This window comes from Python bivittatus, unplaced genomic scaffold (genome assembly GCF_059951505.1).
Source record: "Python bivittatus isolate LINGU-HERP-01145 unplaced genomic scaffold, Pbiv_v1 ctg000840_np1212, whole genome shotgun sequence".
Taxonomy (NCBI): domain Eukaryota; kingdom Metazoa; phylum Chordata; class Lepidosauria; order Squamata; family Pythonidae; genus Python; species Python bivittatus.
This window is the reverse complement of record NW_028277113.1, coordinates 46978977-47002690: the sequence shown is the minus strand read 5'-3', so window position 1 is coordinate 47002690 and position 23714 is coordinate 46978977. Positions and strand designations below refer to the sequence as shown.

The 23714-nt window shown below is 38.1% G+C and overlaps 1 long non-coding RNA gene across 1 annotated transcript in view; it reads right to left on the bottom strand.

The window, feature by feature from the left end:
- Positions 1-23462, bottom strand: part of LOC148213745 (uncharacterized) — a 105988-nt gene extending 82526 nt beyond the window's left edge. The window contains exons 1-2 of the long non-coding RNA XR_015794007.1: positions 22730-23462; positions 22497-22544 (exon numbers count right to left, since the gene is read on the bottom strand). This is a non-coding gene — a long non-coding RNA (uncharacterized LOC148213745). The remainder of the gene's footprint in view (positions 1-22496; positions 22545-22729) is intronic.
- Between the last annotated feature and the right edge of the window lie 252 nt (positions 23463-23714).

Here is a 23714-nt window from a genome sequence, read left to right as displayed (position 1 = left end):
AGAACAGATGCTAAAGAACACATCAAAGCTTCTAGCATTTCAGTATTGCCATCTGTTGGTGACATAACATAGGAGGCATTACTTTCCATTCACTTGTCACTGGCTTCAATATTGCCATTTGTTTGCATTCTTTTAGCAAGCACTTTCCCCCCTCGCAGCTGATAGCCTGATGTAATCTAAAATAAAAGTACAATGTGAGCTTTTTGTCCCCCTCTAGACCTGCCTTTGTTTTCAAAAACATACTAAGGAAGCAAAACTTAACCCCATATGATATATGCTTATCATAGAAAGCGGCATTCTACCCATTCTCCTTTAAAAGAAATGTCTAAAGCAATTTTTTTTTTATCACATTCAATGAGAACCAGTAGAAAAATGCAGGATACCTTTTCCAAATACTACTACTTAGAGTGACAGAATATACTGAGAAAAAAAATGTATTTGAACAGATGAAATTGGCCAATCTCCTTAACTAAATGTAATGTTAACCCCTATTCATACTGTTCTATTAATTAGTTCTAAAAAATTGTTTTTGAGAAATATGTGTCTCCCACAGGGTCCTTCACTCCAGAATTTTGCTTCTTTTGAAGAGATTGCAGTATATACCATTAAATAATAAAGATTAGTATTTTCTCCATATTACAGGGATCTATCACAGCATACTAGAATTAGAACTTCTTTGAATTAATAAAACAGAGAAACATAAGAAAAATCATTACATTAATTCTATAAAGGTAATAAAACAGTATAAGATCAATTGCATTGATTGTAGCTAGACTAGTTCTGGAAGGGGGCTGAATGAAAATGGCACTTTTTCTTCATTAAAGACCCATTTAGCATTCATCCTATGTCCCACATCAGGGAATGGTAGCTATTAAGCCATCTAATGCTGCAGCAGGCAATCTGGTGCCCCCCTCCCCCAGATGTTGGATCTCAACTCTCACAACCTCTTTCCATTAGCCATGCTGGTTGGAGCTGATGGTAAGTGAAGTACAAATGTTCTGGCATGCACCAGGTTTTCAGCACCTGATTTAAAGAAATGTTAAGCACTACACTGGTGAGAATGCAGTGTACTAGCAAGCCTTTAAACCTGTTCATTCTAACCTGTTCATTCTTGATTCTGTGTGTTCCGGGTACTACTGACAGGGAATAAAGGTAGGTAAAAATTAAAGTAAGCCTAGGACATCTTTAGATTGTATCTTCCCTAGTAGTCTCAAGATGTAGACTACAGTTCCAAAGAATCATTACAATTTACTGAATTCAACAGTCTTCTAGATAGGCATGCATAGGCTTGCATTATCAAATAAATCATTGCTAGGATTATATCTACTGTTTGTTTAGGATAGGTAGACACATCTACAGAATACTTTGTTGCTTATTTTTGCTGTCTTAGAAATTTTTGGATAAGTTTTTATCTTCTTGAAAGAAATAGAATATATCTCTAACTTCTATGTGTTATGTATTTCAGTATTTTATATTAAAATCCAGATACTGGGTTTGAATAATTGACTCTGAATAATTAGGTCATCAAATTCTTCCATTAATAATGTTTCACAGAACATTACAATTGAAGTTTAGCTCTATTACATTTAACAAATGGATGATTCAAGCCTTCCTATTTTAGAAACTTGTAGAACAACAATTCTTTTACATAAAAGATGAAATTAAAATCATTAAACTTTAAAAAATATTAAATATTTTAATATGAAGCATTTAAACATATTAAAGCATTCCTGATATAGAAATCTACTGATATAAAAATGTAAGGGGACAGAACGATGTCTAATTTCTGCAGAGTAGTCTAGACTCATTCTGTGAAGATTGGGGAAATGGAATATGCCAAAATATTTATTTCAGGTGCCTGAATTAATACCCATGTGCTTTTTTCAATGGCCAGGTAAGCTCGAGTTCTTAGGAAATACAATTAGTTTGTAGCTTGCCTGCTCTTTCAAATAATTTTAGTTAGATAAATAGGCACCCAGTAGAAATTATGATGATGTCATACACATCGCCGCCCAGGGTCACCTTGTGTGAGATGGGGGGCTATATAAATATGATGAATATGATAAATAAGTAAATGACACTATGTGCACAATGTGCCCAGAGTTACATAGTGATCAGAACGAAATGTATGTTAGAAAAATAGTAGGTTAAAATAATAATAATAACGGGATAAATAGTTCCATTCAGCCACTAACATAAAGTGGCAGCTTGGATACTACATGTGACAGGATGCTCTATTCTCTACTTACCTGACAGTGGTGGGTTTAAAAGAATCATCTTAAATACCCTTTGAAAGATTGGGATGCTGAGGTACAACCCAATACCATCAAAGACCAACCTTAGCTTAATGTGTTGTATAAATTCAGCCAACTACAGTTTAGTATGATGTGTAAACTTATTCAATGAACTTTAACTATTGACCTCAGTAGCAAGTTATCTGAAAAGGCAAGAGCCAAATTGCATTAAGTATCACCTGAAATAGTTCCCTGCTGTTTAAGCAGGGACCATAGGAGGAATATAAAGCACCTGTAAAGCAGGACCAGGCTCAAAGACCAAGAAAAGTGAGAGTAAAAAGAGTTTGATGGGTGAATTCAAGTTGGAACTCTTAAGTCCACAGTGTATACTTAGCCATCCTGAGTGCTTAAGAAGGGAAGAAAAATAAAGTCTTCTCTTGGTAGTACCTCAAGAAACAAAAGTGAAGGTAAGTGGGCAGGATTTTGCAGACCTGATCTAAAATGCTTGTGGTGTGATTGTGTGTCTGCCTGGAAACAACCTTGGTGTATTTGCATCAAGCGCAAGTTGTGAACATTCTAGAAGAAAACATCAAAGGACTGGAGCAATAAGTGGCCATTCTATAGCTGATGAGAGATGAACACTAATCAGATCAAAGAAAAGATGCACTACAGGAATCTCATGGAAACGTAATCAAAGGAGGAAGATCTTGGACTAGAATGACAACAAAAAGTAATTCTGCACAGCTGAACTCAGAAACAGCTTTCAGGCCCTCACAAAAGAAATGGTTTCTGAGCTTGCAGGGATAGAAAAAATGTGACCCTACAGAACAGAAGAGACAGGATGGTGAACCCTCAAAAGGCAGAAGGGGATGTACTCATGCCCTGCAAGAAGACAAAGAGGAGTACCATAATAGTTGGTGATTCACATCTACAATAACCAGGACAAATGTCTGCCAACTAAACCTGTTGACTCATGACTCTGTCTGCCGGGGGGGAAATGTACACGACAGAAAAACTTCCAAACTTATCAAATCCACTGAAAATTACCTCTCTCTGCTAGTCCACATGGGAACAAACCATTCTGCAGAGAAGAGCTACAATTGTCACAATTGTTTTTAAATGTCTGAGAAGAAAGCTCAAAACCCTGGGGCCTCAGGTGTCATTCTTATGCTAAGTCTACAGAAGAAGACCAGAAAGGAGAAAAAAATATTGCAAGTGAATGACTGGCTACACAATGCCCCAAATTTATATATCTATTTATAGATTTTCAAACCACCCAACTCCAGAACAACTTGGAGTGGCTTCATAAAATTAAAAAGCAACATTACATAAAAAGACAACGCTCATCTGAGGAAACAACATAACTTTCTTCCATATCACCCCCAACTTAAAGAGTCCAGCCCAAATATCCTAATCCAAGACCTGGAGGAAAAGCCTAGTTTTTAAGGATTGCTTGAAGATGGTCACGAAGGGGGATACTGTTCCAAAGGGTGGTTCATGCAATAAAGAAGGCCTCTTCATCTTACTAAATGTTTAATTGACATATTCAAAGTAAGCCATGGAACAGGCAGTTATTACAGGACACAGGTGGGGACTCAAATAGCTAGGTTCTATGCCATGTATGGATTTATAGGTAATAACCAGCATAGACTCACACTATCTGGAGTCTTGAGGATTCAGCTCCTAACTACTAACCTGACAAGGATATCACTGTGCAGCAGGGAAGCCATTACAGCAGCAACAAATCCAACTCCTCCCTGCAGCCCAACATTAACCACAAGATCATCTAGTTATCTGTGGCACAGAGCCTCTAATAACTAGCAAGTCTTCTTAGATGGTAACTGCCATCCCACCCACTTTGCCCTCGAATTGTGGCTGATGCCAAACACAAAATACAGGAGGGCATACCTCTGAAAAGGCAGGACCCCGCTCTGATCCTACCCAAGTCTCAGTTATACAAGCCAACTTCTCCACAATCAAATCATGGATGAGGATGGCTTTATTGCACATCAACCTGGTATTGAGTAGCAGCATCAGCCAGAGATCGGGGCCACCAAAAGTCCAATGAACTAGCACTGAAGGTAAACACTGAAGGCTGCCAGGTGAGAGCAATCTTAGCTATTGAACCTGCTAACCCTCAAAGCCAGTCTGTCTCAGGTTCCCACCATATCCCCCCTATCCATCACTACATTGAGGGTTGCACTTGCTCTTACCTTTCCCACAACTCACCTCCATCCTCCCAGGCAAAGGGCCCCATCCAACCCACTTCCATACAGAACTCCAAGCCATCCCCACCCACAGTTGCTCCTGCCCTTGGCATTCAGCAGCTCCCCTTCTTCCAGTCAGGTGGAACAGTCCAGCAGAATAGCCACATCAGACTGGGAACTAGGCCAGATGCTGAAGAAGCATGCAATCAAGGACCTGAACCAGTACTAGGGTGTCTCCCAGGCTCTGCTCCTACTGATGTCTCTTCAAGACAAACATACCTTCATTTTTAAAAGCTCTACCTCTCTTGGTCTTTCTCCCATTAGTTTCTCCTGCCATGGAATTATATTTATCATTGCTTTCACTTATTAAAATCTGCTTTTTGGAAGCTGAAAATATGTATTTGATTATACCCAGCTGTTTTCTCTTAAGATCAAGAATACCAGTGTTATATGATCAGTTTTCCTAAATGTTCCTGCTACTTTCACTTTTTTGACAAAATCTTTCATACTTGTTAGTATCCTCTTGCTCCTGCCTCTAATTTGGAAAAAGAATAAGGAATGTTCTGGAAACACAGTGCTTGACAGAATCAGTCTCCCAATATAAAGTCTCCCATTACTTCATGCCTTCATGGAAGATCTGCAGTTCCAGTCTACTTTTGGAAAGCATCATCCATATAATTTCCTTGATTGGGCCGGCAATGATAGTCACCAACAACACATTTTGTTTGTTTCTCAATTTACTATAACACAGATTAAGATACCAAATGCACATTTGCAAACAGTTCCAGTGAGAGGGAAAAATAGGGCAGCAGAAGAAGACAATGCTGCTGCAGAAAAAAAAAAAAAGAACATCTGAAAACAAAAAAGGACACATACAGAAGAAGCAGTGAGGGACAGGTTCATCGAGTAAAAGTACAAACAGCCTAGAACATCCAACACTGCAACTCTGTGGGAATTTCCTATCACATTCTAATGGATGCCAGGCAGAATAGCCTAGTGAACATCTTAACACATCTTAATCTGTGTTACAGTAAGTTGAGAAACAAACAAAATGTGTCGTTGGTGACTTTCATTGCCAACCCAATCAAGGAAATTATATGGATGATGCTTTCCAAAAGTAAACTGGAATTGCAGGTCTTCCATGAAGGCATGAAGTAATGGGAGACCAGTTCTGTCAAGCACTGTGTTTCCAGAACATTCCTTATTCTTTTTCCAAATTAGAGGCAGGAACAAGAGGATACTAACAAGTATGAATGAGTCACCTAGCCCACATGATGAGCACAATCTGGAACTTTGCTGACCACATAAAGATAATTAAGCAGCTAAGTATAAAATTGTGCTTAAGATAAAGAGATGATTCAGGACTGAATTAAATGCAATAATTGCCCAGTGCAATGGAATATACATAGTGAACTGTAATTGTAAGGATTCTTTCTAGAGTCAGTTATCATGTGTACCACATTTAGGCAAGCAGTTAATCAAATATATGATCCATAAACAATCTATTATATGTAGTGTTATTATGCTCCATCAAAGCCAGTTTTAAATATTCTGCTTTAACTGATTTTTATTTATTTTTTATTAGAGCTGCTAGGGTTTCACCCAGGTAACTTAAAACTGCATAAATGTTAAAATTAGGACTATTTTAGCTGATGAATTTACTAAAGAAATTCTATTTCAACCAGTTGCATAGAAATTACTGGAATGAAACTACATCCTTCAATAGTTCTTATGGGATGCATATATATGTTGCAGTAAGCATCTTTTTAAAAACTATTAACTCCTGTGGGGAAAAAAAAGAAGAAGCAAGTTTGATATTCAAATAACTAATCATACTTTTTAAAAAATCTGCTTCCAAATATATTATTGTTGTCCTTTCAACAAAAGGCTTCAACTGAACCCCGGTAAAATGGAGTGGCTGTGGGTACAGGGAACCTCAAGATCTAGGAGCTTATCATCCTTGGTTCTGGGTGGGGTTGCGCTACCCCAGACAGACCTGGTGTGTAATCTGGGGGTCCTCCTAGACTCATGACTTCTGTTCGAAGAGCAGGTAGTAGCCGTGGCTAGGAGGGCCTTTGCACAATTTCGTGATGTGGGTCAGTTACACCCCTTCCTGGATCAGGAGGCCCTCTGCATGGTCATTCATGTCCTGGTCACGTCCCATTTAGATTACTGCAATGCACTCTACATGGGGCTACCCTTGAAGAGTATTTGGAAGCTACAGCTGGCGCAAAATGCAGCAGCGCAGACAGTTTTGAATGCCCTAGGGTGGCACATATAATACCTCTGTTACGCGAGCTGCATTGATTGCCAGTTTGCTTCCAGGTCTAATTCAAGGTGTTGGTTATTACTTTTAAAGCCCTCCATGGCTCCCAGGATATCTGAGGAGCCGTCTGCCCCCGTTATATCTGTCCGCCCCACTTGGTCCAGCAGAAGGGGCATGTTGCAGACCCCACCAGTCAAAGAATTTTGGCTGGAGGGGTCTAGGAAGAGGGCCTTTTCTGCCGTGGCCCCCGCCCTGTGGAGCAGCTTACCACCTCAGGTGTGGGTTGCCCCCACTCTCCTGGCCTTCCAAAAAAGTGTGAAAACATGACTATGCCAGATGGCCTGGGGCCTGATGGGGGCTCACATTGTTGGAATTGGCTGGTGGGATGATCAATACTGCTCCCCCATCATCCTGAATTGTATATAGTATATATATATATGTGTGTGTGTGTGTGTGTGTGTGTGTGTGTGTATATATATATATATATATATATATATATATATATATATATTTGTTAATTTTAATATGGATATTTATATTTTTATTGTTTTTACTGTTTTGGATTTGAACTGTGAGCCTCCCAGAGTCACCCTCTGGGGGAGATGGGCGGCATATAAATTTTATAAATAAATAAAATAAAAAGATTTAGAATGCATTCCTCTAAGTCAGTGCAAGGTTATCTTTTCATAGTCAGGAACTACATTTTATTGTTTGTTTGTTTTAATGGTATTTAACGGCTGCAAAGAGCCCAGAAGTGATACAATGTCATTCCAGAGGAGAAGGGGTTGAAATGTTTGGCTATGGAAAACTTGGATGTTTGTGAGAACATTATTAAATACATAATAAGTGTATTAAGGTGGGTAGGAGGGGTTATCATATATTTTTGTTATTACTTCATTGAAATTAAAAAAGACAGAATTGTTGAAATCAGCATCCGGCTATTGAATTAAGCTGGGTGTCCTTGGGTAGTTATGGAGAGCTTAGAAGTGAGGGTGGAAAGCCAGAGGCAGTTCATTCACCACAATCTGCCCATTCCTGATCTAAGTGACCAAATGTCCTAAATATTATAGTCAAAGAGTTGGACTGAATGCTGTGGGTGGATGCCATTCCACCAGAAAAATGTATTCCAAATACCTAACACCCCCCCATAACTGCTCTGGAAAGAGGAAGATCCTCTTTGAAGATCCTCCAAAGATAAATTGGGTAGATGGTATGGAGGGGAGAGGAGAACAATGGAAATACCCATTGGGTGATCAGAAATGTGCTTATTCAACACTGGATATAACTTAAAGTTATGTACCCTCCAGTAGGCAAGTATCCTGTATTAGTGATATTTGATTATGGGCATGTAAATGTGTTAAATTGAGTACAAACCCTGTAAGTATAGCTTAGAATCAATTATTGTTTTGTTAAGGGCTTTGAAACGCATTGTTATATTCTGCTTTTTCCTGCAAGTGGAAGATGGGGATGTCACAGCAGGAGTGCGTTTTGACCTCAAGCAAGTGCCCTTAATTTGTCCTCAGGAAAGTGTTGTAAAAGACAGGCACAGATGGCCTAGGCTTATAATTATTTCAGCCTGGAATACAGCAGAATAATGAACTCTGTTTGCCCTCACCGTTTCAAAGCAGTAGAAAACTAGCAATGGCCAAGCAACTGAGACAGTGAAGAGGCAAGGCTGCTGTTGTCTTATCTGAAGCCATTAGAAAACTGACTAAGAATGTAACTCCAAATAAGACCAGAATGCTTTTTAAAAAAAATCTGTTTACTACAACAAAGGCAAAAGGGCATCTAAGGAGAAAAGGCTTGACATCCACAAACAGCAAATCCAACTCATGCTATATAACTCTTAGCAACTACCACCATTTCCCAGGATTTTATGTAAATGGCAGGCAGGATGAGGAAGGGTCACTACGAGGCTGCAAGGCCCATTACCCTGCTTGTTCCCTATAAGTAAATGCAGATCCAAGGTTCTCCTGGCAGGAAGATAAAGTGGATAATTTATTTGCTTTTCTAATTGGTTGCAAAGGGTTGAGGGAGGCCAATTTTAACAACAATAAAAAGACAGGAGAAAGTTCAAAAACACTACAAACAACCAAAGCCTTTACAGGATAGTTTGTTTTATGGCACTGAGAAATTCTGTCAGGGAAAAGCACCATTGTGCACTGTTGGGGGGAGGGAGGGAGGTGTTTGTGTTGTTTTTCTGGCTTGGATATACATTCCATATTCTGCTCTACCAAAAAAAGAGAGAAACTTAAAAAAAAAAATTAACCAGAAAAGGAAACCTCTCTGCATTCGGGATTTTGTTTTGTTTTCTTCTGTTTATCTCCCAGATTATAAAACAGGGTCTCATGAATTATTCATAGTATTTGATTTAGCACACTGTCTTGCCTGCATTAAGCTTCAGTGAATGGGGTCCTGTGCCACTGCAGTTATGCAGAACTTAATATACTGGCGATGCACCCAGCATTAACTGACAGTGAATTAAGTTCATTGCCACTTTGGGTGAGAAAATAACAGCACACTTTGTAATTTAATTTCTTGGGTATTCTACATCTTGATTCTAAAGAATATACCTTCAAAGAGGCAGAAAAAACCATTTTGAAAACAACGGGAGATAGAGAGAGTGAAATTTAAGCAGACATGTGGAATCTATTGGAGCTGTTACAAGCTCAGAACTGCTGGGTAATACTTCGTGTTATGATCATTCCTTGCAAGTAGTAAAGATAAATATTTGTGAGGTTTTCTTTCCTTCCATCCTAAAATAGAAAACATGAAGACAAGGATCTGGGGGAAGAAAAAATAATTTGTTCATTGCAGTACTCCCACCAACTTTTACAGGTATTCACTTTCAAAACTGTAATAATAAAATAATGTATTTGGCTTGAAAGCTGCCTAATAGCTACTTGTAATTCCCACTACTATTCATAAAGTGTGGCAACAAAGGAAAATATATTTTGAAACTCAAAAGGTAACTACAAGTATGGCCCTACTGGCATTTAAAGGCATTTTCCAGTCCTATGAAGAAACTTAATTTAGTCCAAAAGCACTCTATTATAATATTTTTCACTAGGATGTGATGAGCATTTGCTATTTTAAATCTAAATTTGCAAGTTGTCATTTCTTGTCCTATGAGGCATTACTGTCAAGAGAGATGAAGCTCAAAAGGAAATGTTCCAGCATGTCTTGCAACCCTGTTTTCATGCGTACTCTCTTTTGTGCAACTGCATTAGCACACTGAAAGCAATGTGTCCTTCAGGCTGAATTGCCAACCACATTTCAGCTTTCTTCATTCTGTCCAAGATGCTCAGTATGCCACACAGTCCCCTCTCCTGCTACAATGATCATCACAGGAAAGCACTGGGGGATTTGCCTCCATAATAATGATGATGATGCATTTTTATTTATTAACTGCATTTGCTCTGCATTAGAGTTACTGTTGCTCAGCAAAAATGTGAACTGAGGCAGAAGAAATGGCCATTATGTCACTTTCTATCATCTGACTCTTATTTATTCTACAGTAATGCAGTGAAATCTCAGTTTAATAGATCAAATGGGGGGAAGAGGTATCCGTTAAATCCAAATGTCTGTTAAAGCCGGATTCAATCTCTGATGTAATTTACATCATTTGCACAATTACATAATGATGCTAATTGATGTAAATTGATACAAATGACATAAAAGTGTAATCATGCAAATAACATAAATTGCATCAGTAATGTCAATAACATAAATTACATTAATTATCTAGATTACTTCAAAAACAACAGACTGTTGCTTGGGGTGAATTCTGAAGCAAAATTTTGTCTGTTGCATTCAAAATCCACTGAATGGAGGTCCAAAGAATTGAGGTTTTAGGGTGCTGTTCTGATTTTCATGCTATAGTGTCATGTACCCCTCTTATGGTTCATCCATTCCTTTTTAGAAGAGCTATCATTCCTTGAATATCATCTGCATGGGAAGCTTACCTCAAAGTTCCTGCTTCCTGTTGCCCCTCATACACACACACACACACACACATGAATATGAATTAGTAACCAAAGCAGTGTGTTTAAATCTAAGCACCAAGTTTTTCTGTTTCATTTCAGGATTGCAAGGAGGGAAAGAAGACCCATCTCTAAATATCTCTGCAATGTGCAAACTCTGCAGCCTAATTTGGCCTGCTCAGCACGATTAAACACAGTCAATCAGAGAGACTTAAGGACAGAATGTCCTCCTTCATGAACAGTCTGCGTGTCAATTTGAAGCCTTCCTCCTGCTTTAAATCAACCAACCACAGAGCTGTTATGAGCAGCAACTGTTTTTCCATGCAGTGCTGTAAAACAAAAATTATACCATAGCCTATTTTTTAATGGCTGCAGTTTCTCAACCACATAACAAGATGGAGCCAGCACTGTGGGGATGAACCTTACGTGTTCTTGGAGGGTGGAATCAAGATGAAGTTAGGTGAATCTCTTGAAGTTTGCAAACCCGGCCCCAGCACACATGCATTTGTGATACTGCAACTGTAGCCCATGCAGTCATTTTTCCCCTTTGATATAGTTTGTAGATTTTGACAGTCCTGATTGATGTTTCAGAGCAGAATATGATAAGCTAGCTTCAGTTTTAAATACTTTGTTAATACAGTGCATGTTTTGCGGGCCACAGCATCCATAGAAAGCTCTGCCAAAGGGCAGCATCCTGCCACAAATTCACTTTGTGATAAAAATGATGCTGTTGCTAGAGATGAAAAAAGAAAGCTGCTGCCGAGGTCAGGAGAAGCAAGATGGCATAATCCAGTGTTTGTCAACCTTAGCAACTTTAAGATGTGTGGACTTCAACTTCCAGAATTCCCCAGGCAGTATGGGGAAAGTCGCTAAGGTTGAGAAACACTGGCATAATCAGTCAAAATGGAATTTAACATGGCAACAACACGGAGATAGTTTATACTTAACATTAACTATAAAATTACAAAATAATAAAACTGTTACTATATATATGTCAGGCCTAGCCCAAGGAACTCCGAGACCATGTAAATTCAGTCCAGCAATGTTTACTAGCTACAACCTCTAGCAAGAATCTTCCCAGACTGAAACCCCAGTTCCCAAGTAATGCCAGCCACAACACTGTGAATTCCTCAGGGAGGTACCAGTCTCATCCTCATCTCTCCCTCACGCCTCAGGAGATGAAAGAAAATGTTTTTCTCCCTGAGTCTGGCCTTCATAATTCCATTCCATCACAATATATATACACATACACATACACATACACATACACATACACATACACATACACACACACACACACACACACACACATATATATATATATATAGAGAGAGAGAGAGAGAGAGAGAGAGAGAGAGAGAGAGAGAGAGAGAGAGAGACTCCTGGCAATTGCATGGACAAGTTCCTGAAGTTTTCTCAGTAAGATTTCAGAAATGGCTTGCCATTGCCTGCTTCCTAGGGCTGAGAAAGAATGACTGGCCAAGGTCACCCAGCTGCCTTTGTGTCTAATGCAGGACTAGAACTCACAGTCTCCCGGTTTCTAGCCTAGTGCCTTAACTGCTACACCAAACTGGCTTTCATATAATTATATAATATAAAGTAATATAGCAGTTTATATTTCACTATTTACAGTATTTCACTAAACGATTCAATATAGTTTATATTAGGGAAAACTATGTATAGCAACAAATGCGTGTTTTAATGGAAGAGTTGACACACAAAAAATGATAAATATATAATATTCCAGTGGAATGGTGTCAGCCCTAAGAAGCAGACACCATTTGGGTGTATAGCTACTTGTATTTGAACAGCTATAGGAACAAAATCTTGCAAGTCTGAATGTGCTTCCTTTCTTCCCTCTTTTATCTTCATATGAATTGGGGGCAGGCCTGTCTGTGGTGTTTTCATAAACCACTTTCTTGGTCTGGGCTCAAGTCACGTTTATCTGATCACTGCCTAGGTAATGGATCTTTCCTCTGTCCTTCAAAGCTATCCTCTATATTCTCTACAAATGGGGGCTTGTACTTTGACTTGGAGATCCAGCTTCAGATCACTTGACTATGGGAGAGAAAGAGGAAGGAAGGAAGGAAGGAAGGAAGGAAGGAAGGAAGGAAGGAAGGAAGGAAGGAAGGAAGGAAGGAAGGAAGGAAGGAAGGATATAGATAAACTTTCTCCAGTGGGAAAGATCAGGTTTAGACTTATCTCCATATCATAAACAGTAGCTGCCCTTCTTTCATCCCAAGGTCACTATTGAAGTGATGCAGTAGTAGAGATAGTTATATAGGTATATTCTCCTTGAAACAATAAGAACTGGAAAAGTCAGACATATCCTTTTCTATATTAAACTTACATTAAAACTTCAAGAAAAAATTGAAGACCTGGCTCTGCCCACTTGCGTGGGGGGATAACAACTCTGCCCAATATTAGGGGTGGCTAGTGCCTCGATGACGCTCCCTGAGTGATCGCCAATTATTTTGCATTTCTTTATTTTTTATTTATTTCTGTAATTTTGTAATTTTAATTGATTTTAATTGTTTTGTAAACTGCTTAGAGTGATTTAATGAGATGGGCGGTGACAAATTCGATAAATAAATTAAAAAATAAACATGAAAAAGGCTCATCTATGCAGAGTTCTATTAAAATGAGACTGAATGGGGTAAGGCATTGAATTTGAATAACAATCCAGTTTATAGGACAAAAACTTTAGGAAAACTCTGTACTTCTACTTTTTATACATTTAAATCAGGTAAGTAATGAAGTATGAATGAACTGAGAGGGGATGATGATCTGTGAACTTCCCTCCATCTTAAATCAAATTCCATGGCCATATACCATTCTTTTGGTAGCATCTAACAGCTGGTCCTTCAGTGAAGAAAGCAGATTTGCCAATTAATGATACTATGATGTTGCCCCTAGGTACCAAACACTTTTTAAAATATTTTTCCTACCTACATTATTATGCCGGAAACTGTTTTACAATATGCTTATTGTAAGAATGCACAGAAGACCATTCAAAAGACAATAGGGTGGTAGAGCTGAAGCACAGTTCTGTGAGAGTGGTCATTAAAATGCAAACACTGCCAGCTAATACATGGATCTTCCAGTGCAGTCATAAGCTCCATTGACATTCTCTCATGGTTCATTAAGTAGGTGCTAGATTCTGTATCACACTGGGCAATGGATGTCTCTTCTGGAAAATCTTCCCTAGGAGCAAAAGGAGTATATTTGTGGTAATGCAAATAACGAGAAACATAAAAAGGGATTTCAAACTGAAATCATTCTGAACTTCATACTGAAATTCCAGCTTGTCTTGAAACACCACTAAAGGTGACCTGGCATAATGACTAAAACAGTGGACTACAAATCACTGTTATGAATCTAACCATTGCCATGAATCGTAAGCATGATCTTAGGCAGGCTATACTTTTTAAGCCCCAAACTCCCATTTAGAAAATGGAGATAGTAATACTGAGTTACAGTATATGGTTCCTGTAAGAATTCATAAGACAATAAATTCTAAGTGTTTAGAACTCTTAACAGCATGATTCACAGGTCCAACATGAAGGGCATGTTATGGGTCCCATCTGCTAAGAAGCTCCATCTGACAGAACCAGGAGGCAAGCATTCTCTGCTGTGGCACCCACTCTTTGGAATATTATCCCACCCAAGGTGAGATTGGCCCCAACCCTACTGATTTTCCAGAAATCCCTTAAAACTTGGTTTTATCAGCAGGCTTGGGGATCTTATGGAAGTCGGAAGCCTGTGAAATGGCTGTATTGTACGTAAGATCTTGAAGGCACTCTCCTGTGGTTTTAGTTATATTTATGTTTTAATTGTTTAATGGTTTTTAAAGTTTTATTTTTAATTGTTCTGCTTTCACATTCATGAGATGAGTGGCTATATAAATTTGATAAATAAATTATAATGCTCTACATAATGGATTGACAATGGAATGAAAAGGCTCGGGCTACTTTTGTACTGGAATAGTACTGGTGGCGTGCAACATTTACTTATTTGTTTCCCAGATTTATATATTGTCTTGTTTATAGACTCTTAGAAGTCTCCAATATTACTGACATTCACTTGGTTGCATCTATAGCTTAGGTAATGTAATGTGAGTGTGATCAAACTAAGAAAAAAAAATGGAAAATTATTACATGATACTGAAATCCCCATAAACTATGACAATCTGCTTATAATTCTTTCAGTCACACACACATAATATTAACAATCACATTTGGATTGTTGAATTGAGTTTAACTGGGAAACAAACCCAAGACCAAGTAATTCTTATTATACTAGAAAATATACTAAAGTTATATTTACAGGTGAGCATATCACTGCCCAAAATAGTTACTGCTCTAAAGTAATCAATGCTAAACATTGTCATTTGTTTAAATATTGGTGTTGGTGCTGTTTGTTGTTCTCATAGTATGAGATGATTGAAATTATAGACTAAGGAACTTTGTAGTTCAAACTATGGGTTTACACATTTCAGACATATCACTAATCAACATGTTAAAAAAGGCAGGATAAAAATCTAATCATCATCATCAGTTTGTGTGTTACAATGTTTTAGCCAAGCTGTCAAGCTACTTTATCAAATAAATGAGAAATATATTGTTTTGGAACTCATTGTGATATTATTTTATACATATTAGAGATCCTAGGATGGGCAAAGATAAAAGCAGTATCTGGAAGCTGGATCTTAGGCAAATTAACAGAGTTATATAGGTTAATGTGGACATGTTATCATCCAAGATAATCTTATATCAAATATTGTTAGACTTTTTTGTTTTATGTGGGATGGCTGAATGCATATATGCTATACAGAATTATAAACAAACTTTGTACTTGCTGAGATTTAGTAAGGAATTATTGTAGAATGGTTATTATGCTTCTATATTTTGAAATTCATCACAAAAGTCAATGTTAGGATTAATAGGAAAAATTATGGCATAGTCACTAATATAAGATAAAACTAATTTGAAGTCATGAAAACACAAGCACATAAATCTTGAAGTCGGATCCAAATGAAACTTTGGCATAAGGTCCATTCCCTGTTTGCAAGGCCTAATGGACAATGTGGGCAGAGAACTTTGGCATATGTATGTCTGTTTGGTTCTTTTTTAATTTTCATTTTCTGTTGCCCAGATCAATCATATTGCTTTATCTCCTTAGAAAGCCTGCTTATTTATCACATTAGGAGCATATCTGTCTAATCATTCTTATCAGCCTGAGAGAAGGCAAGGAGACAGGGGTCCAATTTGGAGGGGGGAAAATGGACATGTGGAAATGAAACTTCTTGATACCATTAAAATTGATCTGAAAGAGATTTACTAAGGTCATTTTTATCTGATGGCTATTGCAAGGTCTCCATGAAAATAAGCTAGTGGCTTTTGTCTGATTGTTGCTGGGCATGAAAGTATTTCAAGGTCTAAATACCCATGGCATGCAGACAAATGTCAATGAACTGCAAGCATATCTGTCCTTTTTTTTAGTAGGAAAAAAAAAAAGAAACAAGTGAAATATCAAATGTGATGGCAATGTGATGTCGTCTGCAGAGTCGATCGATACCTTCAATTAAAAAAAAGAGTACAGTCCTTCAAACTTTAAAATGAATACACCTGCATGCAATCAGCAGATATTATTTGATTTCAATTCAACATTCTTTTGATGGTCTGCTTGGAGATGCCACTGATGGCATCAGTGAATTAGCATTATGCAGGTTTGCAGAGTTACCTTCTCTTGGCCTTAGGTAGACAAGAAAGGATGGTGGATGCAGTCTAATTAAAACTTATTGATGTAACCAATAATCAACCACATATTGTACTTGTCAGTTGGCTGGGCCCCTCAAGATGCTTCTGCCTACCATGGTCAGCTGTTATAAGACAAGTCTCACTGTTGTAAGCTTCCCAACCCAGCTAACCACCTTCTCCATGTTTTTCTTGCTTCCTTCACTAGTCCCCAATCCCAGTGGGGCTAGGAGCTGACGCAATATTGTACTATGTACCTAATCATCAACCCTTAGTGCAGGCAAACCCAAGGTCTTGATGGTCCAATAAGCTAACTAGTAGATAGTCCAACAGGTGAATCTGGCAGCCAACAGATGAGAATTATTCCTCCAAGACAATTTAGGAAAGAAAGACTTGCGCTGCAACTGTGGGAAATCAGTGCCCAGATAGCGACAGGGCTTGGATGGATTGGACACGTTTGTACCTCCTCTAGATCCTGCTCCAACCACCACAGCTCCCTATCACCGCAATATGTCCTTTTCTGCTGGAGAATGGCACAGTCAATCTTCCACCTTGCTGCACTCTTCAAAATGATGTATGTTCTCTGTGCCACAACTCCAGGATGAACTTCCAGCCCTTAGTTGGAATGCATTCAGCACCACAACCTCCCACATTCCATTCAGCCACTGTGACAAATCTCTCCACCCACTAACTGAAAAAGACAAACACACACACCCATACTAGACCCAACAACAATCAACTTCTCTGGTTGCCACTGAAAATATCTAGGCATCATTTGTCCTAAACTGCAGTAACCAATATAAACTTTTTAAAAATAAAATATAAGGTATGTTACATTTTATAAGGTGGGTTAAAATAAAACATGCTGTATAAAATAATTAACCCACTCAATCATTAAGCCTAAATTAATGCATAGCATTATACCCTTATAATTCTCAAATATGAAGATAAATACAAATATTTTCAGCTGCAATAGAGTTATTTTATTTCTCAGGGAAAGATGTTCCAGAGGGAACACTACACTACACATCTTTTATTGCAGATGCCAAGTAAATATCCAATGGATGTGGCCAGGAGCATTTTAATGGAGGGGTCAAAAAAATTGAAGATGGTGGCTGCAACCACATAACTGTAGCCTGTTGTGGAAAAATACCCAGTTAAATAAGGAATCAAAGCATTTGGAGATTCTGTTGGTGTAACAAAATATCTTTTATGGTCATGCACAACCGCAGTGATCGCTGAGCTCCCAGCCAAAAAAATGCAAAAAGGCCAGGTTTCAGCAAGGTTACAGGTTATATACCCTCAGAAATGTTACATAAGATTCACAAAGGCAATATAAATCATAGCATGACCTTTACAGCTGGTCATGTAGCATCTGATAAGAACATGGGATGACCTTACTATGGGCTGACCCAGCCCCAAGCCTTTCTACTAATATTGGCACCTTCTAACATAAACCGTGTCCTTTCACACCAAGGAAATGACAACAACCTAGTTTCTGTTATCTGCCTCCTTCCTCTCCAGGGTCATCAAGCAGTTTCAGCTTCCCTGCTCCTACTGCTGTGCAATTCAAACTCCCTCATAGTGATCATGTATGTAAGGATAAAACATGATGAGCTCCCACAAGTCTACTCTTTTTTTTTTTTTACATCTGTTACCTGCACAAAACAGAAAAGGGGGCAGGTTGCAGCTGCCATCTTGATTTTTTTTTTTAACAGTCCCCTCTCCCCTGTAGGCCCCCTTGGTTGTGGCATGATGATGATGATGATGATGATGATGATGATGATGATGATGGTGTTCAAACAGAATTACACTAGAAAAAATTATCTTAGGTATCATGGTCCCAGGTTGTTTAGGGCCTTATAGATTAACACCAGAAATTTAAACTAGCCAGTCTATTTATTCAACAATTGTATCATATATTAGCAGTTAGATGCACCACACAACAAATTTGTAATTGCATTTTGTGTTAGCTGTTGTTTCTGTACCACACAAAATGATAGTAGCACAGGAAATATACATGACATTGAGTCATAAGATTATTAATAGTTAGATCATGGTGGTCATCCAGAACCACCAATAATTGGTGTTTCAACTGAAGATGGTGAAGATGTTCCTTATCACTGCAGCATTTGTGGATCCAGACATGGTAGGCAAGGGTGCTAAGATAAGTCAGGGACAGAGCTATGGATGCCACTAAACTGTTAGTGTGCATCTCTCTATTTCAGCAAAGGAGAATGTTCAATTGTGAGTGGTAAAATATGATTCACTAGCCAGCCAGTCCAGTCAGTTTCAGTTCATGACACAGGAACAATCCAATTTGTCCTTCACCTCAGACAGCAAGTGTCTGAGGCCATCCCTGAATCAAAGTTGCCCTTTGACACAATACTTGAGTCACCAAGTACTGGAGTGGCAAGGACTTCAATTCCAAGTTTAGCTTTTATTTATTTACTTCCTAGGGGAAACAGTACAATTTAAAGCTGTATTGGCAGAATGATTAGGCAGGTCACTGAGTTTCAGAGTTGCCCATAAACCAAACATGTTTTTGTATGGAGAAAGCATCAGATTTTACCTTCTGCCCATCACTGCACCTTACACTGTATATGAGAATCTACAGATGAAATATTTTTTGAAAGAAAATAGGAAGGAAAAAAACATCCTTTTTTTAGACAATATGAACTGAAGCATAATGTCAGATTTTTTTTAAAAAAAAACAACAGTTTCTGTATGTGATTCCACAAATGCTCCTTCCCAATGTGATAGTTTCTTTGTACAAGTTTCTTTGTACAAAAAACTATCATTCATTCATTCATTCATTTATTCATTTACATGTCACATTTCTATAGCCACCCATCTCACACAAAGCGACTCTGAAATCATTAATTTCAGCAATTGTACCCAGTGCCAAGACTGAAATTCATGTAAAGTCACTGATGTTTTGATGGATTGAACTTTTCTAGATAAATGTGCTATGTTGAACCATAAAATCAGAAAATAGCAACTATGGTAAAGATAAAGACTTCTTCAAACTCCTGAAAATTGCATCCACCATTAAAGGTTCTTACCTTGAATGATTTCTCTGGCCTTCTTTCTGGGATATTTTTCCAACTTCCCAGTCTTGTCAATAGGCCTGAAATTTTCCAGTGGTCTCCTATCCAAGTACTAAACAAGCCCAATACCCCCTGCTGCTAATATTATTTTTATCATCGATTATGGTGATAATTTACAGATTAAAGTAAATCCTTGTTTAAATTCAGCAAGTTCCAGATAGTATTTGGAGAATGAATCATTGAGTATTAATAGAAGAATGCCTTAGGAGAAACATCTAAATCTATTCGATGAGTCATATCTTGGTTTCATATTTAGTTGTGTAGTCGTACACACTGTCAGTAAGCCTATTTAAAAAGTAACTTCCCAAACAAACTTTAAAAGATTATGTTCTTATTCACATATGAAAAAAACCCATTAAAATTTGATAGTATAAAATCAAACTATAGTTAAGGTGTTGTCAAAACTGGTCTTAGGAAACATTTCTCCCTTTCTTGCTGAGAAAAATACTTCCAAAGAAGAACTCAGTACAGAGTTGGGTTTGCTTAGATCAGTGTTGTCCAAACTTGGCCACTTTAAGATGCATGGCTGGCTGGGGAATTCTGGGAGTTGAAGTCCACTCATCTTAAAGTGGCCAAGTTTGGACAACACTGGGTTAGATGCATGCAAATCAATTCCAGTCGATATAGAAATGGGATTGAGTTATACTGAATCAAGTTATTCATATACCTTTTCCAATGGTAAGTACAATGTAATCCAAATTCCTGTTAATTTTAGATAAAAGTATACATCATTGCCATATCTAAATGCATTAACTGGTATCCCTAAAAGCCATTGTCTCAATAGCAAAAGATATGGTACTGAAATTCATTTTCAATAAGTAATTAGACAAAGAAGAGGTTTTAATTTTATCCCTTTTTAAAATTTCTTCCTGCTGATTTTTGTAACATTTCAAGGTACATTCAACAGAGTTCATGCACTAACTTATTTATTTATTTATGTATTAATCAAATTTGTATAGCCACCCATTTCACAGAAAAGCGACTCTGTGTGGCTTACAATAATCCAGTAAAAACAACACATACATACACAATCAGTATAAAAAAATATAAAAATCAATATTAAAAGATAAATACAATAAAGAACAAATATGCCAACCCTAGGTAAGAAAGAATAAGGATAGATAACTCAGCAATGGAGTTCATAAGTATGTCTCTGGTTCCTTGGGAGCCCCGGGCCTGGTGACATAATCAGGTCTTGAGGGACTTCCAGAAGGTCAAAGAGGATGGAGCTAATCTAACATCGGGGAAAGGATGGTCCACAGGCAGGCACCACGGCAGAGAAGGTCCGATGACTGAGACCCACCAAATGTGCATCGCTAGCTGATGGTACCCTCAGCATGCCTTCTCCGCTAGATCTGAGGGGGCGGCCTGATATAATTGGGGACATGAGGTCCCATGCCATGAAGGGCTTTAAAGGTTAAAACCAGCGCTTTGAATTGGACCCTTATAGAATCAGTTCTGTAATGATTTGGGATGGATGAGAAATTTGGTCCATCAGAATTCAGAAAAGGAATTATTTTCAACCTGCCCAAAGCATAAGAAAACCTTGAATGTGCAATTATGCTGAAATTCATATTTTGACATGTACTGTGATGCAGTTTGTATCCTTCATGAGAAACCATGTCCTAATGTGCATATACGAGGAAAGTAGTATGTCTAGAAGTGCACTCTCTGGTACAACGCATGCAAAAGTATGTTTGTGAGAAATGAGATGTAGACAAACACTGAAGATAAACAGTTTGCACAACCATTTTTTTTTGGCAACTTTGTATCAAAAGGGTTTAACAGAATTCATGATCTGTACAATGGAAAATCCTGTGGGGGAAAAATTGATCTCTACTTCTGGTGCTGTTATGCTAAAGTCTGCAAACTTTCAGGGCTGAATGCCACACTGGTCTTTGAGTGCCCTGCAAGAGCCATATATTATAAAGTAGGTTATGGCCTGGAAAAAAATAGCATTTTGATTCTATTATATTTTTGATAAAAGTAATTAACAACATTTTGGGGGGAGGGTGCCTTTCAGTCAGTGTTGATTCCTAGCAACTGCCTGAAGAAGGCCCTGCAGTTTTCTTGGAAGGTTTTTCAGAAGTAGTTTGCCATTGCCTGCTTCCTAGGGCTGAGAGAGTGTGACTGGCCCAAAGTAACCCAGCTGGCTTTATGCCTGAGATGGGACTAGCCCTCAGAGTCTCATGGTTTCTAACCTGAAGCCTTAACCACCGCACCAAACTGGCTTTCTAACAAAATTAACTGCTTTAATTTCCAAGAATCACTGTAGTAAGATGGGTGACCATATAAACCATCTAAATAAACAAAATGTTAGTCTCAATATCCCCTCTTACTATTTAATGGCAAATTTTGAAGGACCTCTTGGGTTGCTCTAAAGACTTTCTGAGTCTGCACACTATTCTAACTGGGGAGAGGAAGAGAAAGGAGAAGATGAATAACTTATACACTGAAGTCTTGTAGTCTTTAAGTGAAATTGTCCATTATGTGCAAACTGTTTATTTGCTGATTTGAAGCCATTGTACATAATGACACATTTGACTCAGCAGTTGGACAAAAGTTTATCCATTTTACTTAATACTATTCTTGGAACTGGCAGAAAGTGAACACTGGTACTGATCTCATGAAGAGACATAGTACGCTTTCATTCAAATGGATAGGAATTTGACCAGCAACTTTTGAGAGTTTTAGACTCCGTTTTCATGAAACTCAATGAAATGCTGCCCATTTCCTGAACCAAATGTGCCATGGAAATGGACAGTTTAAATTTCTTGGCATACGGGGTCATAGACTTTGGGTTGGCTACAGAAAGTTAAAGTAGACCTATTGAAATCAATGGAACAAGCTAGTCATGATCCATTGTTGTCAATAGGTCTACTTTGTGTTCAGCCTAGTGTTTACTTCAATATTGTTTGCTGATGTAACATACCAACTTACCATAATGTTGAAGCCTTTACTTCAAATATCCATACAGCATTTTAAGGACTATGTGAAAGAAAAATAGAAAGAAGAAACAATGTATTAACTTCTTAGCTCACTCTGCAACATATTTTTTTATGGACTGAAAAAAAATGGGCCTTACATTCCATAACTTTTGGGGAAATAAACCATGCAAGCATATATTAAATACATAATTTAATATATTCAATATATTAAATACAATTCTTTACCTGACTAGGCCGTACATAATTTGCTGCTGCTTCTTTATTGCTGTGGTCTTTGTTTAATGCTTTATTTCAGAACATTTCCACACAGGATCTTTGTGCCAGTTCAAAATCAGCTTCAGACTGTCCAATCTCACCACTCAGCTGTATCCAGAAGCCAAATCAATTTATTGCTGGATAGGTTAGTATAAGTGAAAACACAATAAATCTAGTCCTTTTGCTTGAAGTACTGAGGCTCTGCAGAGGTTGTGGACAGCCTTTCACTGACGGGAACATCCTCCTAACTCCAAGTCGTGGCTCATCCCTCCCCTCTGAAGTTCAGCTGTCAGAGCCTTGCCTCAGCCTTTTAATGCCGGCCGAGCTGCAGATGATCACTGGTCAGCCTGAGCTGTACGGCACCGAAAAGAATGGCCCTATAGAAGCATTCTCAGTAGCACTTCAACCCAGCAAACCACTATGTTCCAGTCTCTTGCTTTTAACTTGCAGTATAGATTTGAAAAGAGACTCAAAATAGAACTAAAGGGATAAAATATAGCCACTGATGTCTTTGGACTGCATCCTATTCCAGTCCAAACAGAACAGTCCCTACTTGATATGTGAAAATCATTTAAGGGCTGGTTTACACTCCGCTTTATTCCAACAGAATTAATTTAGGCAGAAAGCCTTTCCTGTTACTTAAATGTAACAGGAAATGTATCTTGCTATTGATAGCTTTTGCAAAATAGCGCAAAGCTTGAAATAAAATTACACCACATTTCTTTATAGTCTTCTGAACTAGATCCTTTTATGTATCATCATTTTGCCAGCATGATATCATCCTGGCTGAAGAGAGATTGTCATGCTATTTATATTGTGCTGCACTGTCCTTAAACTGACCTTGCTTGCACAGGGAATGACAGCTTTTCTAGACCGGCCAGGTTCTTCATATTGCTGCATTTGGACAATGCATTAGTGGTTATTTGTCCTATATTATGAAGTCCAGGGATCAACA